Source organism: Musca vetustissima, unplaced genomic scaffold (assembly GCF_032173495.1).
Source record: "Musca vetustissima isolate MV318-11 ecotype Yass unplaced genomic scaffold, APGP_CSIRO_Mvet_v1 utg2237, whole genome shotgun sequence".
Taxonomy (NCBI): Eukaryota; Metazoa; Arthropoda; class Insecta; order Diptera; family Muscidae; genus Musca; species Musca vetustissima.
Window position 1 is genome coordinate 182,581 of NW_026882745.1, and position 19,501 is coordinate 202,081.

Genomic DNA, 19,501 nt, shown 5'->3' on the forward strand with positions numbered 1-19,501 from the left:
ACATTTTTGGAATTTTCGTTTTCTGTATTTCAACGCTTCCATTAGTGTGCCCATTAAAGGCGTACAGCAACAATACGACAAAGTTGGCTTTGTCTTGCTTGGGCCGTTTTTCTCCAAATGGTGCTACGTTATACCATGGTCGAGCTTGATATTAGGGTTCTAATTACGAAAACGAAAAAAAAAACGTTGGTAATGATTTATGTTTTGGGGCAACTACCAGTCAATAACAACTTAAAGACACTTTAATTTTATTTTCTCGACTGGGCGTATACGGCAATATGGAGGAAGGGACACTACTGTATGAAAAAGTGACACCAACACATAAACACAGTTGTTTATTGTGGTTTCGATTTGTGTACAGGGCATATGCATACTGACCCACATGGGTCAATGTTGTGTCCACAATATGAATATATTCATATTTAATGTTCACGTAGATAATTAGAAAAGTTTTCTTCTGTCATAAGTAAAGTAAAAGTTTTTTTTTTGTTTCAAGAAGTATTTAAATGATGAAAATGTGAATCAGATATTCACAAATGTAAATTATATTTTGTTAATGTTAGACGCCCTCTAGCCTTAGCGGAGTGTGGACAACCTCATACCTGTGTGGCAAAGGTGGAAGGGCAAGGGTCATACTTAATGTTGAATTGCATGAATGCCAGCATTTTAATCTGCCCCGGATTTTATTGCCTGCAATTCACTGAACATCAAACTTAATCTGACTTCCATTTTCATTGAGATATTTGCATACAACATTTCTTTGCTTCTGAGCTGGACTACGGTATAAAGAGGTGGAGGACACACACATTGCAATAAAGTGTTTGACCTCATGTGTGTATTTGGATATTGGCCAGCTCACGAGTAAGACTTGCGGTCGAGAGCTATTCAAATTTCTGATTTAAACATGGATGTTTATTTTAATCTTTAAAATCCCCAACTAAGACTTTATATTTTGCTATACAATCGATTGTTTTAAGCCTTTGGTATTTTATTTTTTTTTTTTAGAAAATTTAAAATTACCAAATATTCTCTGAAATGAACATTCTTAAAGTAATACATTATTTTTAATAAAAATTGGTTACAATCGTCCGAAAATGATAACACCAATACATCTTTGCCTTCTATTTTCATTTACAACATCAACATAGATTGTGTTTACGTAATGTTATGTAATCAACGTTTTCATTGATTTTGTGGCATTGTAGTGAAAATTACTTGTCAAGTTTACGTTAGGACGTCACGAAGTTCGTTGTGTTTTAATTAAGTAATTTATTCTGGAGATAAGTGCAGACTGTAAGGTATTATTTTTAAATTTACAGTCAGTCATATGCCCAACGACCAGCACCGATGTTCGTTAAATTGTAGAGTCACCCACTCTGGCGCCACGGAGTACGTGACCTTGTTTTGGCTTTCAACACAATGTCTGCACCTTCCTTCCAAGTGACAATGCACGGGGGAGTAAATAAAATATATAATTAGGCCATAATTGAATGACAACCACTTAGCGAATAACTCAATTAAATTTTTGTTTTACTCCTGAATAAGTTCAATTAGGACACGAGTTAGATTACGGCGAACGCAGGCTGCCATAGATGTATTGCTATGTGAATTCTGTTAACGCTCTTTTCATATGATAAAGTATTTAACGAGGCCTGTAATTCGATTGGGTTTTCTATTTTGCTCAGCATGATGGTAAGAGCCCACGTGTGTATATTTTTTTCTTAAATAAATTGTAATAATTACAAAATTAACTTTTTTTATTTGGAATATTTGTATCGAAGAAAAATATGACCTAATTTAAATTTAAAAATAAATTTACGAATAATAAATTTAAGAGCTGAGTGTCGTTTGGTTATTAAACTATATAGATGTATAGATCAAGTTTTTCTTATAATTAAAAATATGTTGAATACCCCCAATGTGTTGCTACATTAGCGACTTCTGGTACCGTATCATAGTGCTCTGTATTGCACCAAAGTTGGATAGCTACACTATGATAACGTTTCGGCAAGTAATACAATACGATATTTAGTGTTCCGACCACAATGTTTGTATTCCGGAATATTACCACTACTTTAGTGTAGATTTTTTTTCGAACACTACTTTTGGGAATTGGGTGGCGTAGGGGATGATAGATACCAAGCTACGGCTCTGATTGGCTTTAACATGGCGAAGTCCAGGCTTATCTTGGTCCCTCTTTCATCTCAATTGTGGACACTGACCTCCCCGCGGTTCTACCTGGGGAGCTATTCTCATAACCCGATGAAATAGTGAGCTAATATGTGCCGCGAATTCACCCATAAGAACTATAAAAAAATGGGTTGAGGCGTCGGGTTAGTTGCCCACTCTCGGAAAACCCAGCATACTATGAAAAAGCAAAGAAAAAGAAAACCAAACCCCCCTAATGTTGACGACCACCGCAAACGTATAAAGGACCACGATCTGCGAATCTGCACTTGGAATGTGCGCACGCTATACAGAACAGGGGCAGTGTTCGCTTTGGCGGATATACTCAAGAAGTACAAAGCCGATATTATTGCCTTACAGGAAATGCGATGGAAAGGGACAGGCGTAAGTAAATCAGACGATTACGCCCTGTATTATGTCTGCCATGAAACGAGACATGAATTTGGCTGCGGATTTATGGTTCACAGGAGAATAAAAGACCTTGTCTCCAGATTCACTCCAGTAGATGAGCGAATTGCTATAATCCGTATAAAAGCGAAGTTCTTTTACATTAGTCTAATTTGCGCCCATGCTCCGACCGAAGATAAAGATGAACAGACCAAAGACATATTTTACGAGCGCTTAGAAACAGCATATGACCGTTGCCCTGGCCATGACATTAAAATTCTGCTAGGAGATTTTAATGCAAAAATCGGAAGGGAAAATATCTTTGGCCCCACCGTCGGAAAATTCAGCCTTCATGAAGAAACATCCGACAACGGCATGAGGTTGATTGACTTCGCGGCAGCAAAACGCATGGTAGTTAGCAGCACCAGATTCAAGCATCTCGATATACACAAGGCCACCTGGATTTCTCCTGATCAAGTAACGAGAAATCAAATTGATCATGTTGTGATAGACGGAAGGCATTCATCCAGTGTTTTAGACGTCCGGAAATTTTAAAAACGATCAAATAGTGGCGATGATACCCGAGAACCAATAAGAGATGATGGTATAGAGTGTATACCACCTAGCCAAGATGAGGTCATAAAAGAAATTAATCGGCTCAAGAACAACAAAGCAGCAGGAGCCGATGGGTTACCAGCCGAACTATTCAAGACTGGTGGCCAGATTCTGGTCAGGAGCATGCACCAGCTGATTAACACAATTTGGCTAGATGAATGCATGCCCAATGATTGGAACCTCAGCATCCTGTGTCCCGTGCACAAAAAAGGAGACAAGACGATATGTGCCAACTATAGAGGAATAAGTCTCCTTCCCATCGCATATAAAGTGATATCCAGTGTGCTGTGTGAACAATTGAAGCCAATGGTCAATGACATCATCCATGGACGTACGAAATGAAATTTTTTTCACAGTAAATTTACGTTTGCAACATCGAATTTTTTCATTTTGTACTACGTTGCTGACATCATCGGACCATACCAATGCTGCTTCAGACCTGACAAATCCACCATTGACCAGATTTTTACTCTGCGCCAAATCCTGGAAAAGACCCACGACACATACCACCTATTTGTCGACTATAAAGCCGCATTCGACAGCCCTATCCGTTCTGAGGTGTTTAAAGCCATGTCTGCGTTCGGCATTCCTGCAAAATTAATACGGCTATGCAGGATAACTTTAAGTGGCGCAAGGTCAGCCGTTAAAGTAGGAAAGGGCCTATCGGAGCCCTTCAATACCGAACGAGGATTCAGACAAGGTGACAGTTTGTCGTGTGATCTTTTTAACATCCTACTGGAAAATGTCATACGAGACGCAAAGGTGAACAGAAATGGCACTCTGTACACCAAACAACACCAGTTACTCGCCTACGCCGTTGACATCGATATAATGGGTCGAACATTGCGAGCGGTAACAGCCACCTTTGAACAAATTGAAAAGGAGTCTGCCAAAGTGGGTCTGGCAGTAAACGGCGAGAAGACCAAGCTGATGATATCAACGCGCAAGACGTCCAATAGACTCGGACCAACTGTGGAACTTGAGAACTACAGCTTCGAGGTAGTTAAAGACTTTATATAGCTTGGTACCGCCATAAATAAAACGAATGACATCAGTTTTGAAATTCGGAGAAGGATTGTGATGGCCAACAGATGCTACTATGGTCTAAGTAAGCAGTTTAGAAAAAGGCCACCTCTCGCCAGACCAAACTCACACTTTACAAGACGCTGATACTACCCTTGCTATTATATGGATCAGAAGCATGGGTACTTGCGCAAGCAGATGACGCAGCGCTTGGGGTGTTTGAGAGAAAAATTCTGCGAAAGATCTACGGGCCGATCTGCGTCGACGGTGAATATCGGCGTCGAATGAACCACGAGCTTTACAATTTATACGCGGACATCGGCATAGTCAGTCGTATTGAGCTGCAGCGACTACGGTGGCTAGGCCATGTTGTGCGGATGAATGAAGATGCCCCAGCTCAAAAGGCATATAAAAATGAGCCTACTGATGGTTCCCGTAGGAGGGGAAGGCCACGAATTAGATGGAAAGACCAAGTAGAAAACAACATCTTGGAACGTGGTCTTCCAAATTGGTGGACTTGCGCACAAGACCGACGCGCTTGGAAATCTTTTTTAAGCTCGGCTTATGGAACAACCGTTCTGTAACAAGCCAGCTAAGTAAGTAAGTACTTTTGGGAATTCTTAAAAACAACATTTTAAAATAACATATAACATTTGTTGTTTATTCACACAAAGTGAAGCATGATCACTATGGGTTATAGAAGACAAAAAATGTAAAACACACAATTTATCATTAAGGGAAATGACTATATTGGCGTATCTACGAATGGCAGGCTAGTCCTATGCTAAATATACGAAATTTTGTACTTTACGTTACTCATACGCTGCAAAATATATTTAATATTTATCTTTTCAAGTGTCAAATAAATATTTTGATGCCAGGCAAACAAATAAACACATTCAACTTACGCGTGTAAATGTATGCGATTGTCAAGCACATACACATACACACATATGAACGCTTCCAACAACTCAACACGACATGAATATTTATTAATAAAAACATCGTGGTGTAGGGTATAAAATGAAAAATGAAAACGAAAATAATACACTGCGTTCCGTGAATTCGTTTACACGACAACGCATTGTTGACTGATTGCACTGTACATGCAATGTCAAGGGGTTATATTTATCAATGTATGCACACATACATACACGTATTTGTACTCGGAGAATTATTTAAATCCGATGAAGCGTTCAATATTAAATGAAATAATTAAAATATATTTTAAACATTTTTGAAGGAAAGTATAAACAACCGAACCGAATTATTGATCCATATTATCTGTATAGAATTTTTTGGAAATCAATCGAGTTCACAGAGACCCATTTGTGAAATTTGATTTGTGTTAGATATGTGCCTTACGGATCAATTTCTGCGAGAAATGTAGATTTAACGCTAATATTTTGGGTGGTAACTAAAAAAAAATATGGATGAATATGTTTTCAAAATGACACTGACAAATATATTAAAATAGATAGTGGGTTCTAGTTTTACCCAAGGTAGATGTATATATATGTGCCTTGGTTTTACCGAAATATAATAATTCGATTATGACATTTTACGACCATTTTCGTTTCTAATTTTATTATTCATATTTAAAAAGTGCATCGAATTAAACACCACTTACACATAAAATATTCAAACATTCTGTTGCTGTCACAGTTTGCATCGAACGATGAGCCACCGGCGTAAATAAACCTATCACTGCCATTGTTACTTGCCATTTTGTGACTTCCAGCCAATAAGTCGAACAAATGAACGAGACCTTAAACGATGATGACAGCATGCGTAACAAAAAAATGTTGGTTGCATTTGCGGTGTATTTCGCACAGTCACCAAAATGGACTGGCTCTATCAATGGCCTGGCCTGGTCGTTAATATCAATGATGGCTTCACCTGCAGCCGCCATCGCCAACAAAACGAAAACCATGGAATTTTAACAATTATTGGCTGTGTGCACGCAGCATATCATGAAACAAGTGGACTGCGGGGTGTGGGAGGTAATGTTGTTTTTATTTGGTTATTATGTGATGTCTGGATTAAATAGTAAGCTGAACAACGTACCCTTAAGGCTGTTACAGCAGATAGATGACGCCTGCACCGGCGATAAAATGACAAACCGCAAAAATAATTAAAAACTTCACACGGCCACAAAAGCATTCAATGAGCATCACATTTGCATTATCTGCCAGCTTTATGCTTTTTGCGAACTGTTCGTTTAATTTCCACATTTCTTTTTCCACGAAATTGTATTAAAACTCGTCTGTCGCGACAACGTGCTGGAAACGAAATTACAAAAATAAAAATGTAGTAGATACGTTTGTCTGAATTGTGGGAGAGAAATTATAAAATATCGACAACGTGTACGCTACAGACACACACACATACATACATATGTGTGTTTTATTTTAAACTTGTTTTCATTTGATTCGGTCGCAGGGGCTTATTCGCTTTCCTGCGAATGGCTGCTGCTGTTTGGCCGTTTTGGGCTAGATGTCCTGTAACAAATGCTGTTCGCTACTATGTTATGTGCTTCGTGTCGTCCCAAAATCCAATTAAATCAAAAGTTACGCAAAGTGATAAGTCACGTTGCATGTCACATGGCTGCAGTGTCAAGTCGAAGAGTCACGAAAGAGCCATGGTCAAGCAAAGCATCGCAAATAACTATTCGAAGCCACTGGAGCGACAGAACGTGTAAACGTAACCAAAGATAAAGATAAAGAGACCAAAGGAATGCGAACATGAATGCAATGTTTAAGCAAAAATCCACAAAAGCTGTGAGACCTAAATAGTTATAAGAGAATAGGATCCCCGAGAAGTGTAAGAAGTCCTACATTTGATATATTTTCGGTATTCAATAGAAGTTTTTTTTTTGCATCTGTAAGAAATTCACCAAATGGCAATCCAACCAACTGAGTTTCTGACCATTTTGTTGATGTTGTTATTTACAAAGACGTTATAAAGTGTATTCCACCACATTTACTCGATATATATGAGATTGACAATTCCGTACCACACTCACACAAACATATACAATTAATAACTACTGATGAATGATGGCTAAAAAGTTTCTTTTCGAACTTCGTCCATTCGTGGCAACTGTGTGGTATTGCATATCTCAACACTGGTCAATGCTGACGACAGTCTCTGTACTTGGCCATCATTATTTCAACTCACCTTGCTGTTGAATGGGGGAGGGTGCATAAATTTGCAACAGCTTGCAAGTTCATGTTGACTTTCTTTTTGGCAAAGTTGTTGAATATTTTATAGCAATTTGAATAACACAATCAGTGACAAATATATTTGTATGTAAGTGTTTTTTGTCGAGACTGGGCTTCCTATTTTTCAATGCAAAATCGCACATTCCAGCGCTTATTAGTTTCTTGCGGTCTTCCACAGTTTTGGGAAAACTTTGCCCTCAGAATTCCATCGTAAACTTAATGTCTATGTGCAGAAGGCGACGGACCTGCGACATGCAACAATCCAGTCACGGGCCACCGCCGGACTGTAAAACCTTGCAACTAACCAAACTACAAACCAAATAGGAAACCAAAACAGGTCGTAAAAAAGCAAAACCAACTATTTGAAAATTCTGCTCAGCTTCCCAAAAAGTAGACATTGGAGTACAGATGCTCCGAGTTGAAATAACCAAACGGCACAAGGGTGTGATGCGCGTCCGAAGGCGGCAGTGAAAAGTTAGCCGAAAGACCTGACTTTTCCCATAATGATGCCGGATATGGTCATCTTGTTCACTAATGACTTTTGTTAGTGGCTCATGCATTTGCAACAACCAATGACCGTACCGAGTTCCCGCAAAATGCTTTGTTCGCTACCGACAACTGCTGTTGCTGAATTGCAAGTTTGTGTTCGTGTTGTTTTTTTTTGCTGTTGAAATAAACAGCAAGCTGACTTGTGAAAGAAAAACTTTCTCTTTCCACCATTGCTCTAGATTTCTGCTTAGGGAAAAGACGTGCAAGAAAACTCAACAGACAATTTGTGTAGAAAGTTAATTTCACAAGATTTGTGATTATTATTTTGTTTTCGTTTTTCTGACATGTTGTTGAATATATATTTGCAACATATATGTCGGTAGACATGCTCGAAATCAATGATGGTAACGCTTTAAGTTTCATCAAATTTATGACGGGCGTTCTATTTTTAAATATCCTAGTATAGGAAAAAACAGTCACTCCGTTTGTAAATCCTCAAGATAACCATTATAGACCAACATAATGTTCTATGACCGAATATCGCTTCGTACATTTTATTCGTGTTTCCGAACAAATCGGGACATCAAAATTTTATTTGCAGTCATTATGGAAAATTTCGGTACTTTTTTGCTGTTATCCAAATTACCAGTCCAACGTGGTCATCGCACAAAAAATAAATTCAAAATTACAAGGAGAAGGAAAAATATATATACAATATAATTCAAAGAATTATTGGATTTTATTTCCAATTTAAAAATGTAAAGAATAAATAAAGTACATCGAATTCATTTTGGACAAACTTGACCCACGTGATAATACATTTTAGAATTCTGTCAATAACCACCATAACCAGCAAAAAATAGAATTCCGTAAACAGTGTAATGCCGCAGTAAATACTTGGCAAATTTTGCCGTGATACCGCACACCCACCGGCATAGAAGCACATTAGCAAGTGCTTTGACATAGCATCCAACAATCTGGGTCTGTCCTTTAACCGTTTTGCTCTTGCCTTAGATCCGCTTTGTGTATGGAGCTCTGACACTGGTGCTATTTGTGTTTGACAACATCGCGCATCCTTGCAGTTTTAACAATTTCAAGGTATACCTTACTGAGGTGGATGTGTGCTTGTCTCTGTTGGCTTGGCATACATCTTCACATACATACCCATATTAAAAGTAATCATATGTTACATAATGTTGGAGGGATTACGTGACACATTTTTATCATTTGATGACATTTCTTCGCAGTGCCTCCACACAACCGTACGTACATACATATATGCATACATATGTGACAGTATCTGCTGAAAGCAGCCGTTAAAGTCTAAGGCATGGCCACAAAAAGGACTCGGGCCCAGATGTGTTGAACAGCATGCCATTCACGGCGTTCAATCTGTGGTTGTTGGTGTAGTTATCGTTGTTATTTCAATGTTGTTATTGTTGTTCCTGAATGTGCAATACATGAAAAATAAATACCTTTATATAAAAGGAAAGACATGTCGAAGAATGTTTTTAAGGGAACATGTTTCAACGACGACCTTTAAATAAGTCGGAGGGCAAGTCTTGTCTTGTGATGTTTAAACCGATGATGTTTACATTTGACATTGAAAATGGAGAAAGTGAAGTACAATTTGTAGTGTTTTTAAGGGTTTCATTAATCCACAGATAATTTGTGAAAATTGGGGATAGTTTAATGAGTATGTATCTCGCGATGCTTGTGTAATTTTGCCAACCACTATCCAACTTCCCTCGTCCAAAATTATGCAGGCGGATGTGTGATCATGTATCTGTCTTCCTCTCTATGTGTAATATTAAATGCAAGTAATAAGTTGTTTTTTATATTAGCCGTCACATTCGTGTACATAATCATGTCAACCATATTGGAGGAAGCAAACGACAAAAGCTTTTCCATTGAAAAGGCAATTTCTTGTTGATTGGAACCCCAATAGCTTCGCGTATGTTCCCAAGGCCCGAGTATCTATGGCACACTAAATGGGGCCACATTTTGTATTCTTTGCAGAATGTTCCTTCGTGGCATGTCTATCAAGGAGTTCAGCTTCAGATGCTGTCCCACAAAACATTCTCAGTACAGTACCGTTCTTCTCCTCTTAATGACATGCCGCTTATCACAACATTTGTGTTGACGTACATTTTGTTACGGAATTTCAACAACCTGAGGCAAGTTTAAGTTTCCGTTGACTGCATCATCAGGTACACACTGATGGATAGATAGATAGATAGATGGATGGGTATGTTGACACAAACACGACGTTTTTTGCTGCTGTCGTCAGAGTAATGGTATCTATTAGATATTATAAGGGCGGAGTTTTTTTTCTTGCAGCCGTTTTCCTTTGTGAAGACATTACTGCTGTTGTGAGTATTAAAAGCATTTATAATGATATTGGGATTGTGGGTCAAAGTGTCACCTTTGTCATGCATACAGTATATAGAATCAGAAATGATAGCTGCATACCGTCTATGCACCGAAATCTACCCAGGGTATGGTTTTTATAATCAAATCAGAGATCAGAGTTGAAACTCGCCAAATTTTTAAGGAAGTCTGTGCTGTGTATTTAATTTTGCCCTACACATTCCACTTTGTATTTAATGTACACGATGTGATATTTATAATTGCATCCATTGATCGGAATTGTTCTGCAATAATTATTATTTTTCAGTACGTGGTTGTTTAATATTTAATCATCTATGTGTTAAATCTCGTTATTTTGTAGTGGTTAAAATCTTCAATGTTCTTTGCTCACATGCAGATCCATAGGGAGGACATTTCGGGTTTTATAAATGCATCGAAGTTATTTTCCTTTTAATCAATTTCCAAACTAGGTGTGTGTAGCTGTGAGTAGTACATTCAATTCAACATATACAGGTGTTTGTATGTATGCGAATCAAACATTGTATTCTAGAAAACCTCAACTTTGTGTTTTTGGGGTTTCTCTCTGGCAAGAATTTGCCGTAGAAGTGATGCTGCACGTCTGAACGAACAATGCAAACCAGAAGCTCAATCAAATATTTATTGTTTAATATGCAAATTACCAAATAAAAATACTTACTTCCTTCCTTCTTTCGTTTGTCATCGCTTCGTTGGCAGCATATCAATGGGATAATATTTAGATTGCAGCAACACCTTGGCAAACACAGAGAAAACACAAACGAAACTGCTGGTGCCATCTGTGGCTAGATTTTCATTTTCGTTTAAAATTCGTTTTAGTGAAATGCAAATAAAAGAAGACATTTATTTTCTGCGCAAACAAATCAAATGGATTGCATGCAATTGCCAATTGGAATAAGGGAGTAGGTACGATGGGGCATGCAACGTTGCATCCGAACATATTGAAGTGATTTCAGTTTCCGGATCAGATGCTTTTGCATTGCTTTGCCATGACAAAGGGGGATTTGGTATTGTTCCGAATGGACGAGGGTCTAGGAAAGGCCTCTGAACGATGATTTAAATGATTTGCCACAATGAACACCACGAACGAAATTCCAATCGAGGTATGCTGTAAAATCACAAAACGTAACAAATCAACAAATTTTGTCGACCGAATTTTGGAGTTGCGGCAGTTAAGTTAAACCCAACAGAACTGGGAACAAGTAAATATTGTAAATGGAATTGTGTTGTTTCCCCCGCCTGGTGCTCTTTTTGATTTTCATTTGAAAAATGTATGTCGAATGAATCTAAAGTTCGCAGCACCTCCGTTCGAAATTCACTACAGTGATTGAATTGAGAGTGCAGGGAGGAGCATGCCAGCATTTTAGTGGGCCTTTTAACTACGTCCTCTAGAGTCGGTATAAACCAATTGCTGTTCCCGTTTTAAACAACAGTGAAGAAAATAAGTAGTGTTAAAGAGGCCCCAGAATTGTTTATTGCACTCGGCTTTGCTTATCTCGGGACAACCTCGCACATTTGAAAATACGGATCTGGTGTATGGACAGCAAACACTATTCGAGAGCTGTGCATCATGATGCACAATGCATATTACCATTCACATGACTGGCAAACAATACCGAAACACATCCCTTACACAATTCATGTGTGTGCGAGGCGTGCATACAAAGTGTCATCTTGCATCTATGGCTACGGGTGTTTGCTGGTCCTGTTTGTGTTTTGGGCTGTTGTTGTCGTTGTGGGCAAATTTTTGGAATTCGGGTTTCGTTATTTGCCATTTGTGTTCTCGAGCTTCAGCAAATGTGGCAGATTTACAATATTTTACTAGATTACATTCGTTTGCATGTTCCTGCAAATCGGCCGTTACCATTTGGTTTACCCAAGCGTTTTGTTCTATTCATGTGTGTATGTGAGTGCGTGGCTTTGTTGCGATGAAAAACAATTTTAGGCGTACAAACTCGGGTCTATTATTTCAGGCGTTTCGTTGCCTATGAAAGCAAAATAAAGTTTCAACAGAAGCAAAACAAAAAGAACATTACGAACATTTTGTACATACAACCGAGTATGTTTATATATACATTCATACATATGATACGTTAGTTACTAAATTGAGAGTAGACCGAGAATTTCTTCTTTGGAATTATGTCAAATCGAATATATAGATTTTGTTTCAAAAAATTCCAAATTTAATTTATAATTAATTTTTTACCTAAAAAATTATTTTTATGAGTGTATAATTGATAGGATATTATAAGTTTGTGTGGCCCGAGAGTTTGTAACTCCACGAAATACTGGTCCTAGACCCACCATTTAGTATACCGATCGTACTATTTTGACTTGCAATAAATTATAAATCTTATAAATCAGACCAAAGCATTTATTTTTATATTGTCCAAAACACAATTCTCAACCTGTATTTAATTTTTAATTAGAAAAGAAAGTACGGATGGTGTTATTGAACCGTGCACACTTAATACAATTCATTCATGTGAGAAGTACACAAATGACGATTTTGAAATGTATTTTCAAAATTCATGCTTATGTTCATTGTATATGGGTGTTGGTATCTTTTGGCATGATCGACAGTTTAAATCAATGGAATGGAATCATTTATTGATCTCAATACCATCATATGTGTTACATTATTAAATATCTGCATACTTAATGCGTAATACTATGCCTTTCACAGATTTTTTTGACATCAATGACACCAATAACTTTAACAACAACAGGAATATTGACAATTATTCATTACTTTAACAAATACAAATATTCAAATATTTCATTTCTCTCCCATCTGTGTATGTGTAGCCTGATTTAAGCAAATACTCATTCCCTTTGTGAAATAAGTTTTTAAAATCGAGTGGGTGTGCTTCGCTTTTCAGTTTTGTTTTTGCATAAACTGCAGTATCATGTCTACTTGTTTTCCCGGCATACACAGAGTGGGAGAGAGTAAATTTGTTTGCTTAGATATATATATATATATATATATACATATATGGCGTGTCATTTGTGTGGTACATGGCTATAATGAATTCATGTGGATATAGATTTTATTGAGCTATATCCATTTCTTCTGCTTCCGATAGAAAATTACACAATGTTCTGAAAATGAAAACTTATAATTCATACCCCCGAAATAAACTTCGTTATAGAATTATATCTTTTAAATGATATTGATAAAAATTCTACTTTTTGTGTGGATTGAATGTGGTTACTTTATACATGTCCCACTGTTCATATAGAATATACAAAAAGTTTATACATATACCCACACACACTAATATAAGCATATACATATCTATGTTTGAACATTCGTGCGTGTGGGCCACAGATTGTTCATTGAGACCAGTTGGCAGTTGTTTATATCTGTTCCAACAGTTTTAATTGACGTTTAGTCTTGCACACACTCACACATGCATGAACTGCAACGAAAGCATTGCATGAATAAAGAGAGTTGAATGTTTGTTATTTCAGATTCTTTTTGGATATACTCAACCAATTTTACTCAACCAGTTTATTTTTATTTGCTCAGAGAGAAAAACGAAAGGAACGACATCGATGTTCTGTTTACCCAAGACCATCGATAAATGAAGTGACTTTCCAAATGACTGTGAGTCCTGGTAGATGTGTCAGTGTTCTGCATGTGCATGCAAATGTATGTAGCATTGTCGCCAAGTAAATGGCTATTTTCAAATTAAACTTGAATCAGTGTTCGTTGTAGAAATGTTTCTATGACCGTCGTGGTTGTCCTTCATTACTGTCACATTTCACTTTACTATAGACTAGCAGAGTGCCTATAATTAAAATTATTGGTTAGTAGTTGTAGAGGCAAATTCGCAATGACTCTTCACTGTAAATCATATATAGTAAGGCTGAATCAGTAGGTTTATAAAAATCGGCCTGAGTTTAAGCCGCTTTAATATATAACAAATCTATTAAATGTGTGAGTGAAAATTTTTTAATAAATGTCCAAATGAATGTTTCATGGAAAAATTGAAGCTAGAGATTTGATTGGCTTCGTACCCACATACTACAATTTTTGATATTATTAATGCAGAGTATGCAATATTAACAGATTATTCAAATATTAATACTGATATTTAATTATTTTTTTATATTAATTCCGTTCCAATAAATATCCTTCCGACGATGCAAAAATATCACTATCATTTTCTAGTTTGAAGTCCGAACATAAAACAATAACATTCTCTCTCGTTGACAACCACATGAATATGTGAAATACTGGGCAGAAATCATTTTTAACAATTCCCATGTAATTTCCGTATGAAGATGTAGCTTCCAAAGTCTATTAATATTTTTATTAGACATTCGGTAAAAAAGTAAGCTACCTGTTAGAAAAATGCAAATTGTTGTATATTGTAAAGGTGAACTTGAATCAACATAATCATTATACGTTTCTAAAATTTAATTTAAATTTCTAAATATTAATTTTCATGTTCCATATCAAGAAAAATAACATGGAAAAATAGGTTCCTGTTCTAAATGTTCGTATTTTCACAAGTTGTTTTCTTAAATCTTATATTGTACGTTGTTTAATTTGAATATTGTTGATGATTTCGCAGATTATCTTGATACTTACTTGATGATTAATTTGTTGAAATGTGTTTAACATTAGTATCTGAAAAAGAAACAAGACAAACAATTAATATCTTATAAACAACCATTTACATGGCAATAAAAACGAATACAACTTCAAAACTAACACAATCACATTAATCAATATCAATGTCGATAGATTAAAGCTCCTAAGCGATTATTTCCACCATTCAATGAAAAATGGATTAGTAAAATGTGTGGATATTATTCTGAAAGAGGCACACAATGACCTGCGTTGATGTTTAAAAATGGTATTATATTTGTGGAGGGAAGTTGGATTCCGCAAAACGAAGAACATTTGTTCTGATACAATGATATATTGCAAAATACAATGTTATATGTTATTCAGATTTATGTTAAAATTTGTAAAAATATGCTATGAAACGGTGGTGGTGTCGAATGATTGATCGAATGTAATACGTATACGCAACGGAGCTTCTAATTTAAATACAAATAATTTAGCTTTACTTGGTAAAATATAAAATATTATATAAAAGCGACATTTTTATTGGTTTATATACACATCTACACATGAAAGTGATTCTACTATATATATATATATATATTTCTTCTTCGTTCAACAACAATATTTTCTTATTTGTTTAAATATTAACACGGCAATATTGGTAGTGCATCGATGCAGAAATGTTCTCGCTGCTGGAAGTGAATTACGGCCGCCCTAGAACTCACCATTGGGAGGTAAGCGCTATCGAGTACATGAAAATATAACACAGAAAAGTGTACTATTTTATGGGTTTATTCACATTCATTTGTGCGATGTCCTAATTGTTTTTATTAATTTTATTTTTTATTTGGCTTCTCCGGCTATGAAAAACCGCATATATTAAAATTTTCATTTAAACCTTGAATTTGCATTATTTGAAAGCTATTGCAGTTGTCGATGTTTCTATTTTTTCTGTTCTTTTTTCCACTGGATCACAATATGAATTGTTGTGGTGCCAATAATAAAAAAAAACTTTTTTTTTGCAAAAAAGAAACGAACGGGAATAAAATTTGCAAAATTTAATATCCGTTTATACTCGCAAATTAAATGTGGAGGTGTTTTTTGTGTGGCATTCGCAGTTTTCAAATTTACAGACACATTTGTTGGGGATGTGAAAAGTGTGGTCGTTCTGTTTTCTGTTGTTTTAGTTTGTTCTGGTGTTCTTGTTGTTTTTGTTTGCCACAAAAGAGCTAAAGCCAATACATTTCATTATTTACTGGAGTGTGAGGAGACGCAGTGCATTCCCTTTTCCGGCACAGAACAAGAGGCATTTGTTTGCAGGCCATGTCATTCGAAAAAGAGAATACGTAACGACTGGGGGTTTTTGAACTTTGTGGACGAGTGAATTATGCTTACAAACAAACACACTTGTGTCAGCATCAAAAATAAAATTGAAAAAAACGAAAACTTTATATTTTGACGGAAATAGTAAATGGTGAAAATAAAATCAAACCCCATTTCTCTTTTTTTCGTTTTTAAATGTATATAGCTGTTGGTGTGCATTTCCATGTGCAAATTAAACGGATAGTGTTCTTGCACAAAACTTTGTCTTAACAGATCGGATGCTGGGAAGTCGACGATACCAACAAATATTGCAGACTTTAAATTTAGGAATTCTGTTGTTTTATGGACTTTGTAAAATAACTATATTTAACAACGTATTAACATCCTGAAATAAAAAAGTATTCTCTGTGTAGTAAGTAGTATCGTGAAAATATTGGATGTATATAATATATAGACATATGAGTTTACATCTTTATTTTAATTATATTCAAGATTTTATTTACATGGAAGGATCAAATGATTCCAAAATCACACAGCAACAACAAAACAAGATATGCAGAAAAAAACATTTTTTGTGTTCGAAAAAATAATGCCATCATATTTTCGTGCAAAATATTTTCAACATTCCTTTATTTCAGCTAAAAACTGAACTATACCTCTTCTTGTATACATTGCAGATTATAAAATTGTATTTAAAAACATCTTGTAAATTAGAAGATTTTAAGACGAAGAATAAATTAAAAAAATGTTTTTTTGTAATTAAAGACAAGGCCTTCGATTCGTCGGCGGGAATGATCGCTGATCTTTGGAACAATATAGTGTTGAGAAAAAAGTGTTGGCAGGTCGCTGTCGAATTTTTTAAAGTTTCGCTTGATTCAATAAAAATAAGAATCGGTTTTCTAAAATCAAAATTGGGGGAGGATACCACCTCCTCCCATTTCTTAAATAGAAATTCACCTTGTTGTATAATAGTAGTTTCAACTGAAATATACTAAATCAGCTAAACAGCTAGAATATATTCGCATTAGATTTAATTGTTATGCGTTAAAGTTCCGGAATAAAATAAAAAAATACACACACCTCACCACCTCTGCTCTACTGAACATAGCATCCCGTTTCTCGGTTACTGTTGCTCATCGAACACAGTTGTGTGCGTGTATAAGAGCTTAAAAGGTCTTTGTGTATATGGTGTATTTACGACTCACAATGAGGCGTAATTTGTTACTTTATCCCTCCTGCGCTTAGTATAGCTTGTCTGTATGTGTGTATGCAAGTAAGTGTGTGTGTGTGTGCGTGTGAGTATTACTAAACACTGGATCAACATACTTTCTTTTTATTTTATTTTTACTACCACCATTAAATAACGCTATGTGTGCATGGGTGTGCGTATTTGTCTGGCTGTTGTTACTGTTGCTACATTGCTTTGGTGCCGTATAGATGGGTAACCGGGTGGAGGTCAGGACATGGTGTGCTCTTAGTATTGTACTTGCGATGCGGCATGCTGCGACAAAATTGTTGTATGGGATTCATTCATTCAATTCATTTGCAGTGGGGGGCAATGTTAGCCCCTATGCCAGGCAAACAAAATGCAAACTTTTTCGTTTTCCCGGATTTTATTCTCAGTTTGTGCGTTTACATTCGTTGTTGTTGCTGTTTCGTTATTTAATTTTGTTGGAATTATTATTGTTGCTACTGCTACTGCTGCCGCTGCCATGGCGATTGTTGTTAACATTGTGGTTGTTGCTGTTACCGAGACCTAGTAATATCTAAAAAATCATCATCATAAATGAATGAAGTATTTATGCCTTTTAAAGCTGTTCTTAATAAAAATGAACAATAACGAAACAAAGAACTCACATAACGACAACATAAAATTAATCTGCTAAAACTTTTCCCTATTCTGACATACATACAAACGTTCATACTTGTTTGCGGACAAATGAACATATTTTCAATTCGAAGCAATTCATTCATGACAAAATATTGATTTATGCGTTGCCACATATCAGTCAGATTTAAAGATTTATATTTAATGCATAAATCAATTAATACAATAATTTTACAATTTTCATTAAATGTTATGAGGGGTCGGTTTGAAAAGCGTCTATCGTGATAAAAACGAAATCGGTATTGGTATATACCCATGTTAATACCAAAAAGGTTCAATATCTTCGGTAGAAAATCCCCAATGCCAATGATTTACAAAATGAAAAATAAGATAAATTATAAAACTACATGGTTTAATCATTCGTGTCCTAAATTTTAACAGAACATCGTTCAAAATTATACTTAATTTTTAAGTAAAATTTTCGTTAAAAACGACAGTTACAATAGGTTGAACAGTAATATGGGCTGTCGGGGGTATTATTAGTAAATAAAATATATTCTTATGTTACTTTGTGTAAAAGTATATATTTCTGAGGAGTAATAAATCAAATCTTTAAAATAACACGTAGATTACGAAAACATTAAAATTGGCAAGAACCAGCAACACTGATATATTTTCATTTTACATTTATAAACGCGTAATAAATATGCAAACATCTTATAATGACGTGTGGTCTTTTATTGAGGGTGAACGGGCTCCGCAGCATATAGATCCCTTGAAACAGGCACTATTAAAGTAAATATCAGATATCGCCAAAATCAGTAAAGTTTGTATGTAAATCGATTTATGTTGATTGATAGATGTTTACAACACATTTTCATATCCAGTTTCTCGCTTTATGAACTTGTATATCGCATGTTCGTTGGTAATTGCAATGCAGTTGGTAGAGGGTAGGCATGCTAATATTTTGATAGCTTTTTAACAACAAAGAAAAACAATTGGACATGACGATAGTTTCAATTGTGTTTTGATACGATGCATGCTCACATTTAAAATAATTACGACAAACGCTGTTGGAAACATGAATTATGTTGTTTGATCAATAATTTGAATTGTTTTTTGGAAAACTTAAATAAATCTAGGAAGCAACCTGAAAATACTTTTCTTTCTTCCTTTCTTTGGGTAACTTCAAAGCTATGGTAACTTTATTATTGATTGCCATTCAGATTAGATTTTCATTTCAAGACCATCGTCTTTCTGATTCATTGTTTTGTCCTTCGGTTACTTGTAAATGTTGAGATTTTATTTTACGCATATAACGCGCATAAATCATTTACAATGTTTATAAACAATATCAATTTATTTCGGTGCTGTAGCTATTGTTTGCTTCGCTGCCGCTGTGATACTATATCTAATTCGTTGTCATCCATAACTGAC

At 35.7% G+C, this 19,501-nt stretch overlaps 1 protein-coding gene across 1 annotated transcript in view; it reads right to left on the reverse strand.

The window, feature by feature from the left end:
* Nucleotides 1–15,020, reverse strand: part of LOC133329422 (protein O-mannosyl-transferase TMTC2) — a 39,831-nt gene extending 24,811 nt beyond the window's left edge. Inside the window, exon 1 of the mRNA XM_061537896.1 lies at nt 14,932–15,020. The gene's annotated coding sequence lies outside the window, so the exon portion shown is untranslated. The remainder of the gene's footprint in view (nt 1–14,931) is intronic.
* Between the last annotated feature and the right edge of the window lie 4,481 nt (nt 15,021–19,501).